The following is a 13,219-nucleotide window of genomic DNA, read 5'->3' on the forward strand; positions in this document are numbered from 1 at the left end:
GTTCCCCCCTCCTGCTACTGACACACACACACACACACACACACACACACACACACACACAAAATAGTTCCCATTATTGTAAAGCAACTTTGATTCTTTTGCTTTTCTCCAAAGATAATCCTTCTAGCTACCCTTGAAGATCTTTTATACTTCTACATGCATTTTTGTGTTCTCTGTGACTTTGTGTTCACGTGTATTTTACGTAAGTGTATTATCATGCTATAAATATAATCCTGGAATATGCTTTTTCTTTACTTGGGTAATTTGTTTAGCTATAGCTATACTTATTCATAGATCAAATTAAGCTATTTCTGGACATTGCTTAAGAATAAAAACATTATTTTAACATTCTATGATGTGTGTGAAACAGAAATCAAATTTTCATCATTTTTGAGCCAAAGGATTCAATATTAATTTTTTTTATTGTTCCATTTCTGTAAGTCTTACTTTGGGCAAAACTTTTGAGTTTTTATGATTTTTAAAATAAGCTTTTATTTTTTCTTCATGGAGGACATACACTTAGTCTATCATGTTTGATGATAATAAATTAGTCCCTCTTCTGGCATAATTAACTGGTTGTGATCTGTAAGTTTTAAAATTAAATGACAAAAATAAATGTCAAAAAATAGCCTTTATAAATAAACCATTCTAATTTCCATTTCAATAGAGAAATATACCTTATTTCCAGAAGGGGGCGCGTGCCTGGTCAATGAATACTGCTATCTCAAAGAACAGGATTTTAACCTGGAAAATGCTTTTCATGGTGTTAACCATGTATGGCCCTGGTTCAGTACCAGAGCTATGTGGGGGAGTGACGGGTTCTTACGGCTATCAAGCTATGTGAGACACTGCTATTACTTTGATAGACAACTTTTCAGATTCTATTTAAAGAAATATAGGAAGATTTTCAAATAAAAATAGTGCTGTACTCTACAGATTACTTTTTTCACTTAGCACAGAATCCCTTTAATCCCACCTGACTGCATTTTTTCCAAGAATGTTTATCGACAATTGTGTCCTTCTTACTTATTAGTAATTGTTTTTTTTAAAAAAGGACTAAACTCAGGTGATTCATTTTTAGAAAAGAAGAATGAAATCATTTTTCTAAGGGCAGAATCATAAATATAGATTTTCTTAAAAAAAAAAAAGGGGGGGGGGCTGGGGATATGGCCTAGTGGCAAGAGTGCCTGCCTCATATACATGAGGCCCTGGGTTCAATTCCCCAGCACCACATATACAGAAAATGGCCAGAAGTGGCGCTGTGGCTCAAGTGGCAGAGTGCTAGCCTTGAGCAAAAAGAAGCCAGGGACAGTGCTCAGGCCCTGAGTCCAAGCCCCAGGACTGGCAAAAAAAAAAAAAAAAAAAACAACTAGAACAAGCCAGGCACCAGTGGTTCATGCCTGTAATCCTAGCTACTCTGGAGGCTGCTAATGTGAGGATCAAGGTTCAAAGTCAACCAGAGCCAGAGTCCATGAGACGCTAATAAACTACAAAACAAACAAAAAATCTGGAAGTGGAGCTGTGGGCCAAGTGGTAGAGCACTACTCTTGAGCACAAAATCTAAGGGACAGTGCCCAGGCCCTGAGTTCAAGCCCCAGGAGTGGCACACACACACATATAAACCCTAGAACAAGAATATTAAAGTTAGAATATTAATTCGATTACACATTTTGAAGTTCGAAACATCTTTTTTTTTTTTTTTTAACCAGTCCTGGGGCTTGGGACTCAGGGCCTGGGTGCTTGCTGTCCCTGAGCTTCCTTTTGCTCAAGGCTAGCACTCTACCACTTGAGCCACAGCACTGCTTCCAGCCTTTTCTGTTTATGTGGTGCTGAGGAATCGAACCCAGGGCTTCATGCATGCAAGGTAAGCACTCTACCACTAAGCCATATCCCCAGCCTGAAACATCCTTTCTTATAAGTAGTAAATGCAGTAGGGTTAGATATCCTGAGTTGTAAGATTTGAGGCCATCTCTGCTATGAAATGGCTAGAGTGAATTCATGTGAACATGAGCCACCTGCACCTGGCAACTGTAGTTATTTTTGTCCCTTGCCCCAGTCCTTCTGCCCATTCAAATTATAGTTATCAGGACTAAACTTCAGAAGAACAATGCTACGAGTGGGTATTTCAGGTAGGATATGGCCCAATTCCAATTTTATACAAGTTCAATAAACCTCTGAAGAAAATCCCAAATTCGGGGTTGGAGGCATGGCTCAGTTGGTAGAATGCCAGCCAATGAGCAGTAGAATAGCCTCAGGTACCAAATTCCACTTCCAGTTTCAGATCTAAAGAAAAAAGATAATCCAAATGGCCACATCACATATCAGTACATCTGCCCACAACATTTCTGTTCAATGTACCTAAGGACTTAGCAACCTACCTTTGAATAGCTAATCCCATCCTACTGAAACACAGGATCCTGATGAAATACAAGATCACACAGGAATACTAACTAGACAGCACGGCAAACTTCCTTTATTGTTTAATATATTTATAAAAGATACATACAGAGTAGCCAGGAGTAGTGCTTATAATCCTAGCTACTCAGGAGGCAGAGATAGGAAGATCCCCATCCAAAGCTGAGTTCTACCTGTAGAGCTTGACCTATGACCACATCTTAAGAACTTCTCAATGTTCTCCATAGTCCTTCAGGACTACAGAGAATGCTTGCCTCAAGCTCTTCCTTATTTTTTAAAAAAGTTCTTACCACCTCTATATCCTTAACTATTTTCTTGATTCAGAGAAAATATATTTTTAGTTCCTCATGCAGAAATGATTTTAATGCACATCTTAGCTTCAAAGATTGTGGTGGGATTGAAAAAAAAAGGTTGCAAATTCCTTTTAAGAAAAATCACTAGGCAGTATCTATGAACACCAAAGAAACATATGTCATAATGCTCTGCAATTCTTCTCTTTGATATATAGCAGGAATGAATGTTTATACTTCACTAAGAGATATGCACAAGAATATTCATGGGCATGTCTGTAATCCCAGCTACTTGCGAGGCAGAGATAGAAGTGGTGTAGTTCAAGACCAACCCGGGCTAAAAAGCTAGTGAATAACTAGCCAGACATGATGGCACACTTCTATGTTCCCATTACTTAGGGAGAGAGGAGGTTCATGATTCAAGGCCACCTCAGGCATAGCACAGCACCATATATGAAAAAAAAATAAAACAGAAAGGACTGGGAACATGGTTCAAGTGGTAGAGAGTCTACCTGGTAAGAACAAGTCTCTGAGTTCAAATCCTGGTACTTCCAAAAAAAAAGTGTTCATGAATGCATCATTTATAATAGCCCCAAATAGAAACAATTTGAATATAAATTAGGTTGTGGTATATTCAGTTAATATTGCTACATAGCAGTGAGAATGAACTACCTTCAACCCTCTATACCCAAGCCTCTGTATCTGCAGATTCAACCAATCTCAGATAAACAATATTCGGGGAAAATGTATTTATAGCCCATGTACATGGACTTTTTTCCTTGTCATTATTCCCTAAACAATGCAGTATAATGCCTTTTACATAGGGTTTATACTGTACTACATAATGTAAGTAATTCGAGATAATGTATAGTTAAGTAGGATAATTTTTGTTAGATTATCCCATGTGCAAAACTTGGACATCTGCAGATTTGGGCACTCATTGTGGAGGAGGGACCAGAACCAATCTTCTGGTTCCAGTACACAATAGCATATGTGAATCTCACAGGTTTATTAAGTCAAAAAAGGTCAGGCCCAAGAGAGTACATACTAGATATTTCCATTTATATGACACTCAGAGCCAGGCAGAACTAGTGTAAGATCATAGCTGTGAGAATAGTGATTTCCCTTATGGGCATCATTATTCACTTGGAAGGAATACAGGACAACCAACTGCTGGGGGCTGAGAATGTGGTCTATATCTTAATTTGGGTGGGATTTCTTGAGTGTATACGCACTCATTAAACTATTTAGACTGGGTGCAGGAGGCACACGCCTGTAATCCTAGCTACTCAGGTAGCTGAGGTCTGAGGATTCAGGTTCAAAGTCAGCCTGCGCAGGAAAAGTCTGTGCGACACTTATCTCCAATTAATCACCAGAAAAGCTGGAATTGGAGCTGTGGCTCAAGTAGTAGAGTGCTAGCCTTGAGCCAAAAAGCTCAGAGACAGCACCCAGGCCCTGCAAGCCTCAGGACTGGCAAAAGAATAAAACCCCAACCCCACTTAAACTTTGTATACTTTACTGCAATGTCTCAGTCAGAAGGAGAATCTGCAGATGTCTGGACAAGCAGAGGATGCTGGGAAGATGAGCTGCTGCCAGCTGTCACCCATGTTATACACACAGCACACTGCCTGCCCTTGGCTGCAGAGAAATACCTCGTCCAGTGTTAAACCACTCCAGTGGTTTAACCTAACTCCCTGCCTCAGACAAGGCAGCTCTGGAAAGGAAGTCAAAATACTGAGGGAAGGGGATCTATCCCATCTCACCTTCTCAAGAGCTCTCCTTAGAAGGAACAATGAACTTGGCTGCAATTGTACCAAACAATTCCATCTTCCTGCTCTCTAGTGATTTATCCAAGTGCACCCAACTCTCCTTAATGACTGTTTTCTGCTGGGAGCTGAGGGTATAGTATAGCTCAGTGGTAGAGTAGGTGCTCAGCATGTTTAAGACCTTGGGTTTCATCCCTCAGCACACACACACACACACACACACACACACACACACACACACACACACACACACACACCTGTACTAAAGGCCCATCCTCCAAAATGGTGAACTTCTCAGGATGTACTCTGTGGCTTTCTTCTTGATTGGCCTGCAGTATTTTTTTTTCTGGCATATCTTCATTGAAAGAATGAGTTTACTTGTATTTTCAAAACATGTTACTAGTGGGGCATGGTTCCAGGCAACCTGAACTGTAAAAAAGAAAAAAAAAAAAAAGAGGAAAGCACAAACATCACCAAAACATTTCCAAGGCTCATTGTCTTTTTTTTTTTTTCCATTATCAAATTTTGAATTGTCTTTAGATTTTGTTCCTCTGGATCTCAGCTTCCTGGGTAGTTAGGATTGCAGATGTGAGTCACTGGTGCCCAGTATTGAATGCAGAGTGTGTGTGTGTGTGTGTGTGTGTGTGTGTGTGTGTGTGTGTGTGTACTGAGGCTTGAACTCAGAGCCCTGATGTTGCTTGGCTTTTTTTTTTTTTTAATCAAGGATAGTGTTTTACCACTTGAGCCACACCGCCACTTATGACTTTTTGATGGTTAACTGGGGATAAAAGTCTCACAGATTTTTCTGCCTGGACTGGCTTTGTATCGTGGTCATCAAATATTCAGCCTGAGTAGTTAGAATTACAGGAATAACCCAAAGCCTCTAGCTATGAACCATTTTTCGAGCTTATTAACAATTCCATTGTTTCATCCACAGATGGGCAGATGTAATCGCTCTTGTCTCCTTCACCACAGTGGCGTAGATGAAGAATCTGGGTCTCAGGAAAGCTGAGACATTGCCCCAGTCACATGAGTATTAAGTAACTCAGGCAGGATGGGACCTTCCACTTTTCCCTGCTTCCAGCTTTTTGCCTATAAAACATGTGTTTCTCTTCTTGATGTTCTTTTTTGATGAGAGGAAGAAGAGAGAGCAAAGATAATAAAAGATGAAAGAAATATTTCCTAACTTCAAATAATTTAGATCTTCACTACAAAAACAGAACACTGAAGGACCAGTAGTTGTGATAGCGAACTGATATTTCCAAAGATAACCTTCAACCGCCTGAGCCAGGACTACCAGTAATCCCCCCTGTTATGGCACCCTCCTGTAATTCATCCAGGCTGACCTGTATAGCTAATACCATGCAACCAAAGCCTCAAGGCATGACAGCTGAAGCCAAGTCATAAAATACCACAGCTGCCCCAATTCCTCACGCACAAAATTAGAAGCAGAGCAAATGGTGTTTGTTTTAAGTCAGGAGGTGTAGGTTTGAACTCAGGGCTTCATGTTTGCTACCACTTGAGCATGCACTCTACCACTTGAGCCCCAGTACCAACTTGTTTGGGAGGAAGTTTGCAAGGCAGCAATTGATATATGAAGCTTGTGGAAGGATGGGGGAGAAAGAGAGAGAGAGAGAGAGAGAGAGAGAGAGAGAGAGAGAGAGAGAGAGAGAATAAGTTAATGTCAGATCTGGAGATAGAGGAATGGTTTGGGTTAGAACAATTACAAAAATTGCTTTTCTGATGAGAAAGCCTGGGATTTGAACCAAAGGTTCTCAGAAGGAAAGAGCAAATGAATAGGGTTAGGCCCAAGTCACCTGATCAGACCTGAAGAGTACAGAAATTGTGGCTACAGGACTGGGAGGGAGTCGTGGGCACACGGTGGAAGGTTGTGAACACCAAAAGGAAAAAACATGGACAGGCAGGCAAAACTGTAAAAACAATGTCAAACACGCAGTCTTCCCCACAGATAAGGAAAGTGACAGGTAGAGAAATAAAGGGGTGGGTTCGGGTGGGGGCTGCCATCTGATTGGTGGGAGACAGGAATTGTTTAGGCTAAGCCCCCAGTGTTTTTCCATCCAGGAATCCACACTGGTTAGGGAAACAGGGTCACTGTTCTGTATCTGATCCAGATGGGCTTTCTGCCCTGGCATCAGGGATAATATGGCATCTTTCCCACAATTCTGCACAGACACAGAGTGGGTAAAGCCAAGTTCTCTGATTTTGTGTTTATAAAATATCCTATCAGCCTCTCTTCAACCCCCCCCCCCTTTCATATTAAAAATAAAGCAAAACAAAAGCAGCCAAGCTGGAAACCTTTTAGTTCCTGAACTTTCACCAAATTCTCCATTAAATCTTGATTTTAAAAAAACTTTATGGAGGTATAATTTACATTTCACAATACTCACTCCATGTTAAGTGTTCCTCGGTGGTTTTTAGTATCAGGTTATGCAACCGTCAACATAATCCAGAACATTTCCATGACTCCAGTAAAAGCTCTCTGCCCGTTTATATTTCATCCTTGTTCTCTGCCCAAACTGCAGGCTACACATCAACTTTATTTTCTTCATATCTGTCTTCTGTACATTGCATATAAACGCAGCTGTGAAGGACGTGGTACTTTGCGTTTGGCTTCTTGGGTTCATCTATGCATGTTGCAGCATGCATCAGTAGTGCCTTTTGTTGAATATTAGCAAACACGATTGCATTGTATGGATGTTTCCTATTTCATATATTGATTGATGATACTGATGAACACAATTCCATTGTACACAGGTACCATAGTTTGTTTCTCCACTCATCGCTTAAAGCACCCTTGGTTCATTTCCACTTTGGGACTTTTATGAGTAAGATCTGTTCTATTAAGGTTCCCAAGCAGTAAGAATTTTTAAGTAACAGAGGTACTTACAAAAATTACAAAAAAGGGTTTTCAAGGAGAATTGCTTATAAAATAAGAAAATACACAAAAATGTGAAGATGTATTTCAGATATATATTTTTTAACATCCTATGTTTCTTTCCTAAGACTCTGTGTGTGTGTGTGTGTGTGTGTGTGTGTGTGTGTGTGTGTGTTGATCCTTGGACTTGAAGTCAGTACCCAGGCACTGTCCCTGAACTTTCTAGCTAAAGGCTAGTGCTCTACCACTTGAGCCACAGCTCCACTTTTCACTTTTGGCTTTTTGACCGTTAGTCAGAGATTAGGGTCTCATGAACTTTCCTGCCTGGGCTGCCTTTGAACCTCTATCCTCAGATCTTAGCCTCTTGCATATCTAGGATTACAGGCATAAGATTCTTCATTGTCTTTTACTGTGACTGCTGAGAAATCTGCTTTTTATTCACTTGTAGGTATGTAGATTTTTTTCTCTTTGAATTTGTTAAGGTTTCTACTATTTTTTTTCTTGTTGAAATATGTCTAGGCATAGATTTTGTTTATTTTATCCCTCTTGGAACTTGTGATTGTTTTCAAGTAAATGATTTGTATCTCTTTAATTTCTATCAAATGCTCAGTCATTTTTATGTTTAACATTGCCTCCTCCCTGCTGGAACACTAATTGGAGATTTATTAAAATCATCTCACTCTATCCTCTTGATCTTTAACCTCTTACTTTTTGTTTGTTTGCAGTGCCTGGATCAAACCCATAGGCTCACATAAGCTAGGCAAATGCTGTATTGCGCCATTATATTTCAACTTCTTCATTTTTTTACATCTTTGTTTTAGTGCTACATTTTGAAGAACTTCCTTAAAGCCATCTTCCAGTTTTTCTACTTTTCTTCCCAGCTACATTTTCTATGGTATTCTCCCTATAAACTGGGTTCTTAGCTTTCATCACATGTTTTTAATTTTTAGTTCTTTCCCACAGTCTTATCAATGACATCATAGCTCCCAACGATTCCCTTATTGATATTACCTGTTAGTTCACACTGGCCTATCTCAATGTCTGCTGCATTTGTATCTTGCGATTCTTGTTAATCCTTATTTCCCCCTGTGCTTTATGGTTTGGACTTGTAAAATCAAATTTCTTGGAATTTTATCTGTACCAATTCCTAGAAACCTGGTGTATTTGTTTCCAAGGCCTGCCATAGCATATGACCACAGCTGGGTGGCTTAAACTATAGAAATTCATTCTTGGAGTTGAGGAGGCCAAAAGCCCAATGATCAAATGCAGGCTAGTCAAGCATCCTCTGAAGGCCTTACTTAGAGAGAACGCTCCTGGCTTCATCCAGCTTCCAATGGTCCAGGGTATTCTTTGACTTGTGTCTGCTTGGCTCCAATCTGTCTCCATCTTCAGTTGGTGGCTGCCTTTCACGTGTATGTAATCTCTTTGTGCCCTCTCCTCTCTTTTGCTCTAGATACCAGTCCTTGTACTTAAAGCCCATTCTATTTGCAAAATATTTGATCACATGATGTCTAAACATGCCTTCAAAGTTTTGAGGTTCTGGATAGACATGAATTTTAAGTTCAACCTATTAGACCTAGAATTAAGTGGTGGTTAGACAGTGGAACCTATTTTTGCTTTTAGTAATTGGAGGAACTACCAACCTGGGAGTGTCTTAACCTATAGTTTCTCTTGACTACCTGTCCTTCTGGGTCACCCTGGGATACAAAGCAAGATCCTGTGTCACAGTAAAATTATTTTTAAAAAGTCTTGTATGTGTCCATTTACAGCCTGCTTAAGCAGTCTTTGTACTATGTCTTTTAGCTGTTTTCTCCAATCTGTGGCTTGTCTTCCTCATTCTCTCATCATTGTTTTTCACAGAACAGATGTTTTTCATTTTAATGAAAATCAATGTCTTTCAAGGATTGTGCATTTGGTGTTGTAGCTTTAAAAATTGCTGCCATATCAAAGTCTCCTAGATTTTTCCTTGGTGTGCTGTTGTCTAGAGATTTTTTTGTGTGTGTTTTCATTTACAGGCTTATTATACATTTCTGATTCTGTGTGTGTGTGTGTGTGTGTGTGTGTGTACACGCACGTGCACCAGCCCTGGGGTCTGAACTCAGGACCTGAGCACTATCCCTGAGCTTCTTTTGCTCAAGGTTAATGCTCTACCACTTAAGCCACAGTTCCACTTCTGGCTTTTTTAGTAGTTTATTAGAAATAAGGGTCTCATGGATTTCCTGTCTGGGCTGGCTTTAACTGTGATCCTCAGACCTTAGCCTGTGAGGAGCTAGGATTATAGATGTGAGCTACTGTGAGCCCTCTTCTGATCAATTTTTAGTTAATTTTTGTGAATGATAGTGTCCATAACAAGTTTCTTTTCTTTCCTCCCTCCCTCCCTCCTTCCTTTTTTTTTTTTTTTTTTTTTGGTATGTCGGTGTTCAGTTGTTCCATACCATTTGCTAAAAGTACACATTTACAAGAGCAAGCTATGATGTTTATGTGGTTCTAGGCCCTGCATTCTGTTCCATTGATTTATCTGTCCTTTCTTCACCAATACAAAAGCCAGATTATATTGATTGTTGAGCGTAAGTCCAGATTCCAGGTGGTGTCAATGCTCGAACTTTGCTCTTCTACTTCAGTATTGAGTTGGCTACTCTGGATCTTTGGACTCTCCAAACTTTAAACCAGCTCATCTATATGCAGACAGAATCTTGGTATGTTGAATAAACTGGCCTGGAACTCTTGGTCATCCTGCTTCAGTCTGCAGAGTATTGTCTATTTTTAACATTTAACCTTGGTGTTCTCTGAGCTATCTGGATCTCAGGTTTAGTATCTGGTATTGAGGCAATTGTTGTTATTGATTTAAATAGTTCTTCTGGTTATCTCTTTCTGATGGTTTCATTATAGTCTGCCATTCTTGGGCATTCCATTATAGCTTTTTCAGTCTTCTCTTTGCTTTTTCACTTCAAGTAGTTTCTGTTGCTGTGTCTTCAAGCTCAGAATCTTTCCTCAAGGATGCTAAGTCTACGAACTAGCATATCAGCGACATTCTTCCTAAGTGTAACCGAGGGTTTTATCTCCAGCATTCCTTTTTGAGGGAAGTAGCCTTCTATAATGCCTACCAGTAATCCCCAGCCATGGGTCATCCTGGTATTAGTCCCTCCTCTTGAATGTGAGCTGGATTGAACAGGAAGAATGCTGCAGAGTGATGGGGTGTCATCTCTGAGCTAAGGTTGTAAAACAACAAAAACAAAAACCCAGGACCTGCATCTTGCTGGTATTGTCTATTTGGCTCTTCTTGTGAGCCTGCCTTGATAGAGTGGGGTAGGGTGTTTGGAAGGCCTCTGTCTCACAACCAATCAAGAACTGAGGCCTCCTGCCCAATGATTCAAAAGAAATCAGCAGCCATGTGAAGGAGCCTCACAGCAGATCTTTCCCACTCAAGTCTTCAGATACGACTGATCTGTTCCAACACATCTGAAGGCAGCCATGCAAGGAGAACTTGTAAAGCAGAAGACTCAGCCAACCTGTACCAGGTTCCTAATTCCACAGAACCTGTGAGATGATATATCCTATGACACTAAGTTTGGGGATAGTATGTTATGTAGTGGCATATAACTGATCTAGAAGGTGAGGGAAAGGAAATGATTGCCACCTAATTTCTGGCTTGAGCAACTAGTAGCGCCAAGTGTCAAGGTTACAGAAGGAAAAATAGATTTGGGAAGCTAGAGGGTAATAAACACACATTTTGCCTATTAGACGGCCAAGTGAGGTGTTGGGTAAGCGATGATTGCCAGAGCCTGGAACTGCTTTTCCATTGGCATTAGGAGTTATACTTTCCCACAGATGAGAGCAGTGAAATCCAAAGCTTGGGTTTGGACTTAGAAGAGGGAAGTAAATAAGGAATCCGTTTGCTCTTGTTTGAGAAAACAGAATCCTCTGTTAGGTTCAGTGTAGCTATTACAAGGTCTACTCTAGTATTTGAAGCAAAACTCTTGACTACTATCCAGTGTTGCTTTTACCTGCTGGGCCTTGTGTTGTTCTACTGCATCTGTCCTTCAACTGGAAGAAGGGGGTTGGCAAAGCAGATTTGAGGAATTCTTGTTTCATTGGGCCATTTTCCAAAATAACAGTGCCATTTCTTAATCTAAAGGCCTGAGTACCTTAGGTCTTAGCTTTGCCTAATGGGTCTCTATGCTGGCCTTTGGCCTACTCAGGACAAGTTTGTTTGTTTTTTTAATTATGACCAATATCCTAATCTCTGTAAAAGAATCTTCCAACTATGGTGTCAACCCAAAGCATCCTTCCCACAATTCCAGATGTTAGTCTCAGTAGAATGTCACCTCCACTCACCCTGCCTCCATGGAGAATCACAAGATTATGTTTGCTCATCTGCAACATCTGCTGCCCACATTTCCAGCTTGCATGCATCCTGCCATTTCCTGGATGCCTGACTGACAAGAGGCTCCAGGTTCGTTTTATCCTCATTCCAGAACTTAAACTACAACATGTTTCCAAAGAATTAAGCTAAAATGTCGATATAATGACAAATCAGAATATAATTGACTTTTATAATGATGTATAGGGCAACATGGAGTCTGGTAGAAACTCAGGAATGTGTTTTATAACTAGTGTTCTTTGTTCCACAGCTGTGCTACAAGAGCAGTTAATAGAACTTGGGCTGTCAGAGAGAATAATAGGAGGATGTGTGTGAATGCATCAGCTTGTGTCTGGGATGCCCTGGAAGAATAGGTAGGAAATTCTGACCTTGATGTGTCGATTGTGGCTGTTACCATCTCTGAAGAATCCATTCTTTGGGTTTGGAAGTAATTACACAAATCTACTTCAAAAACAAAGTAGGAGTTGTAGTTAGTATGATACATTTTTTTTCTTTTTCTCTTACATAGCAAGGTTGGGCTCCAGTTTATTATTGTGCTATTTTTACACACACACATATCTATATATTTACCCTCACTCTCTTTGTCTCCCTCCATCTGCTCACTAGTTCCCCTCCTCCAAACAGCTCCTCCTTTAGATATATGGATAATATATTATGTGCCAACATATAACATGTGTTATATATGAATATGAACTTTTTACTGGGCACTTATTGTATGTCAGATGAAATGCATTTCCTTGAAAGGATTATTTAATCTGATGTCTTCAAATGCCACTGTGGCAAACAGTATCATCCTCCCCCTCCCTCTCTCTGGTGCCAGTACTGGGTCTTGAATTCAGGGCCTGGGCAGAATCCCCTGGTGCTTTACCACTTGAGTCATAGCTCCACTTCCAGCTTTTTGCTGATTAACTGGAGATAAAAGTCTTACAGAATTTCTTGCCTGGTCTGGCTTTGAACTGTGATCCGCAGATCACAGCTTCCTGAGTAACTAGCATTATAGGTGTGAGCCACCCCACCTGACAGCCCTCTTCGTTTCGCAGACAAGGAAATGAAGACTGGAGAAAGTTCCGCTGTTTGCTGGGGATCACCAAGGCAGAGACCGTGTCAGATTTCAAAGCTAGACTTTGAAATTCATTCTCTAATTTCTTTAGACTACGTGGTGGCTCTAGAGTGGCTTTCAACAAAACTTACTGGCCATCACTGTATGCAAAGGCCTGCCCGGAGCCTGCCTGGAGATGTCCCAGCCTAAGCAAATGTGCTCTCCCAAGTCCCTGATAAAAATCAGTCACGGGGAAACATATGGAATGGACGGAAGAATGAGTGACTCAGGCTTGAGGGAATCCTTTACAGCTGTGGATGGAATGGGAAGGAGAGTGAGTACTCAAGGTGTGGAGGATGAATGGAGGTGGATGGATGGATGGATGGATGGATGGATGGATGGAGGATGAGGGACGGAGGGTGGAAGATGACG

This window comes from Perognathus longimembris, chromosome 10 (genome assembly GCF_023159225.1).
Source record: "Perognathus longimembris pacificus isolate PPM17 chromosome 10, ASM2315922v1, whole genome shotgun sequence".
NCBI classification, from domain to species: Eukaryota; Metazoa; Chordata; class Mammalia; order Rodentia; family Heteromyidae; genus Perognathus; species Perognathus longimembris.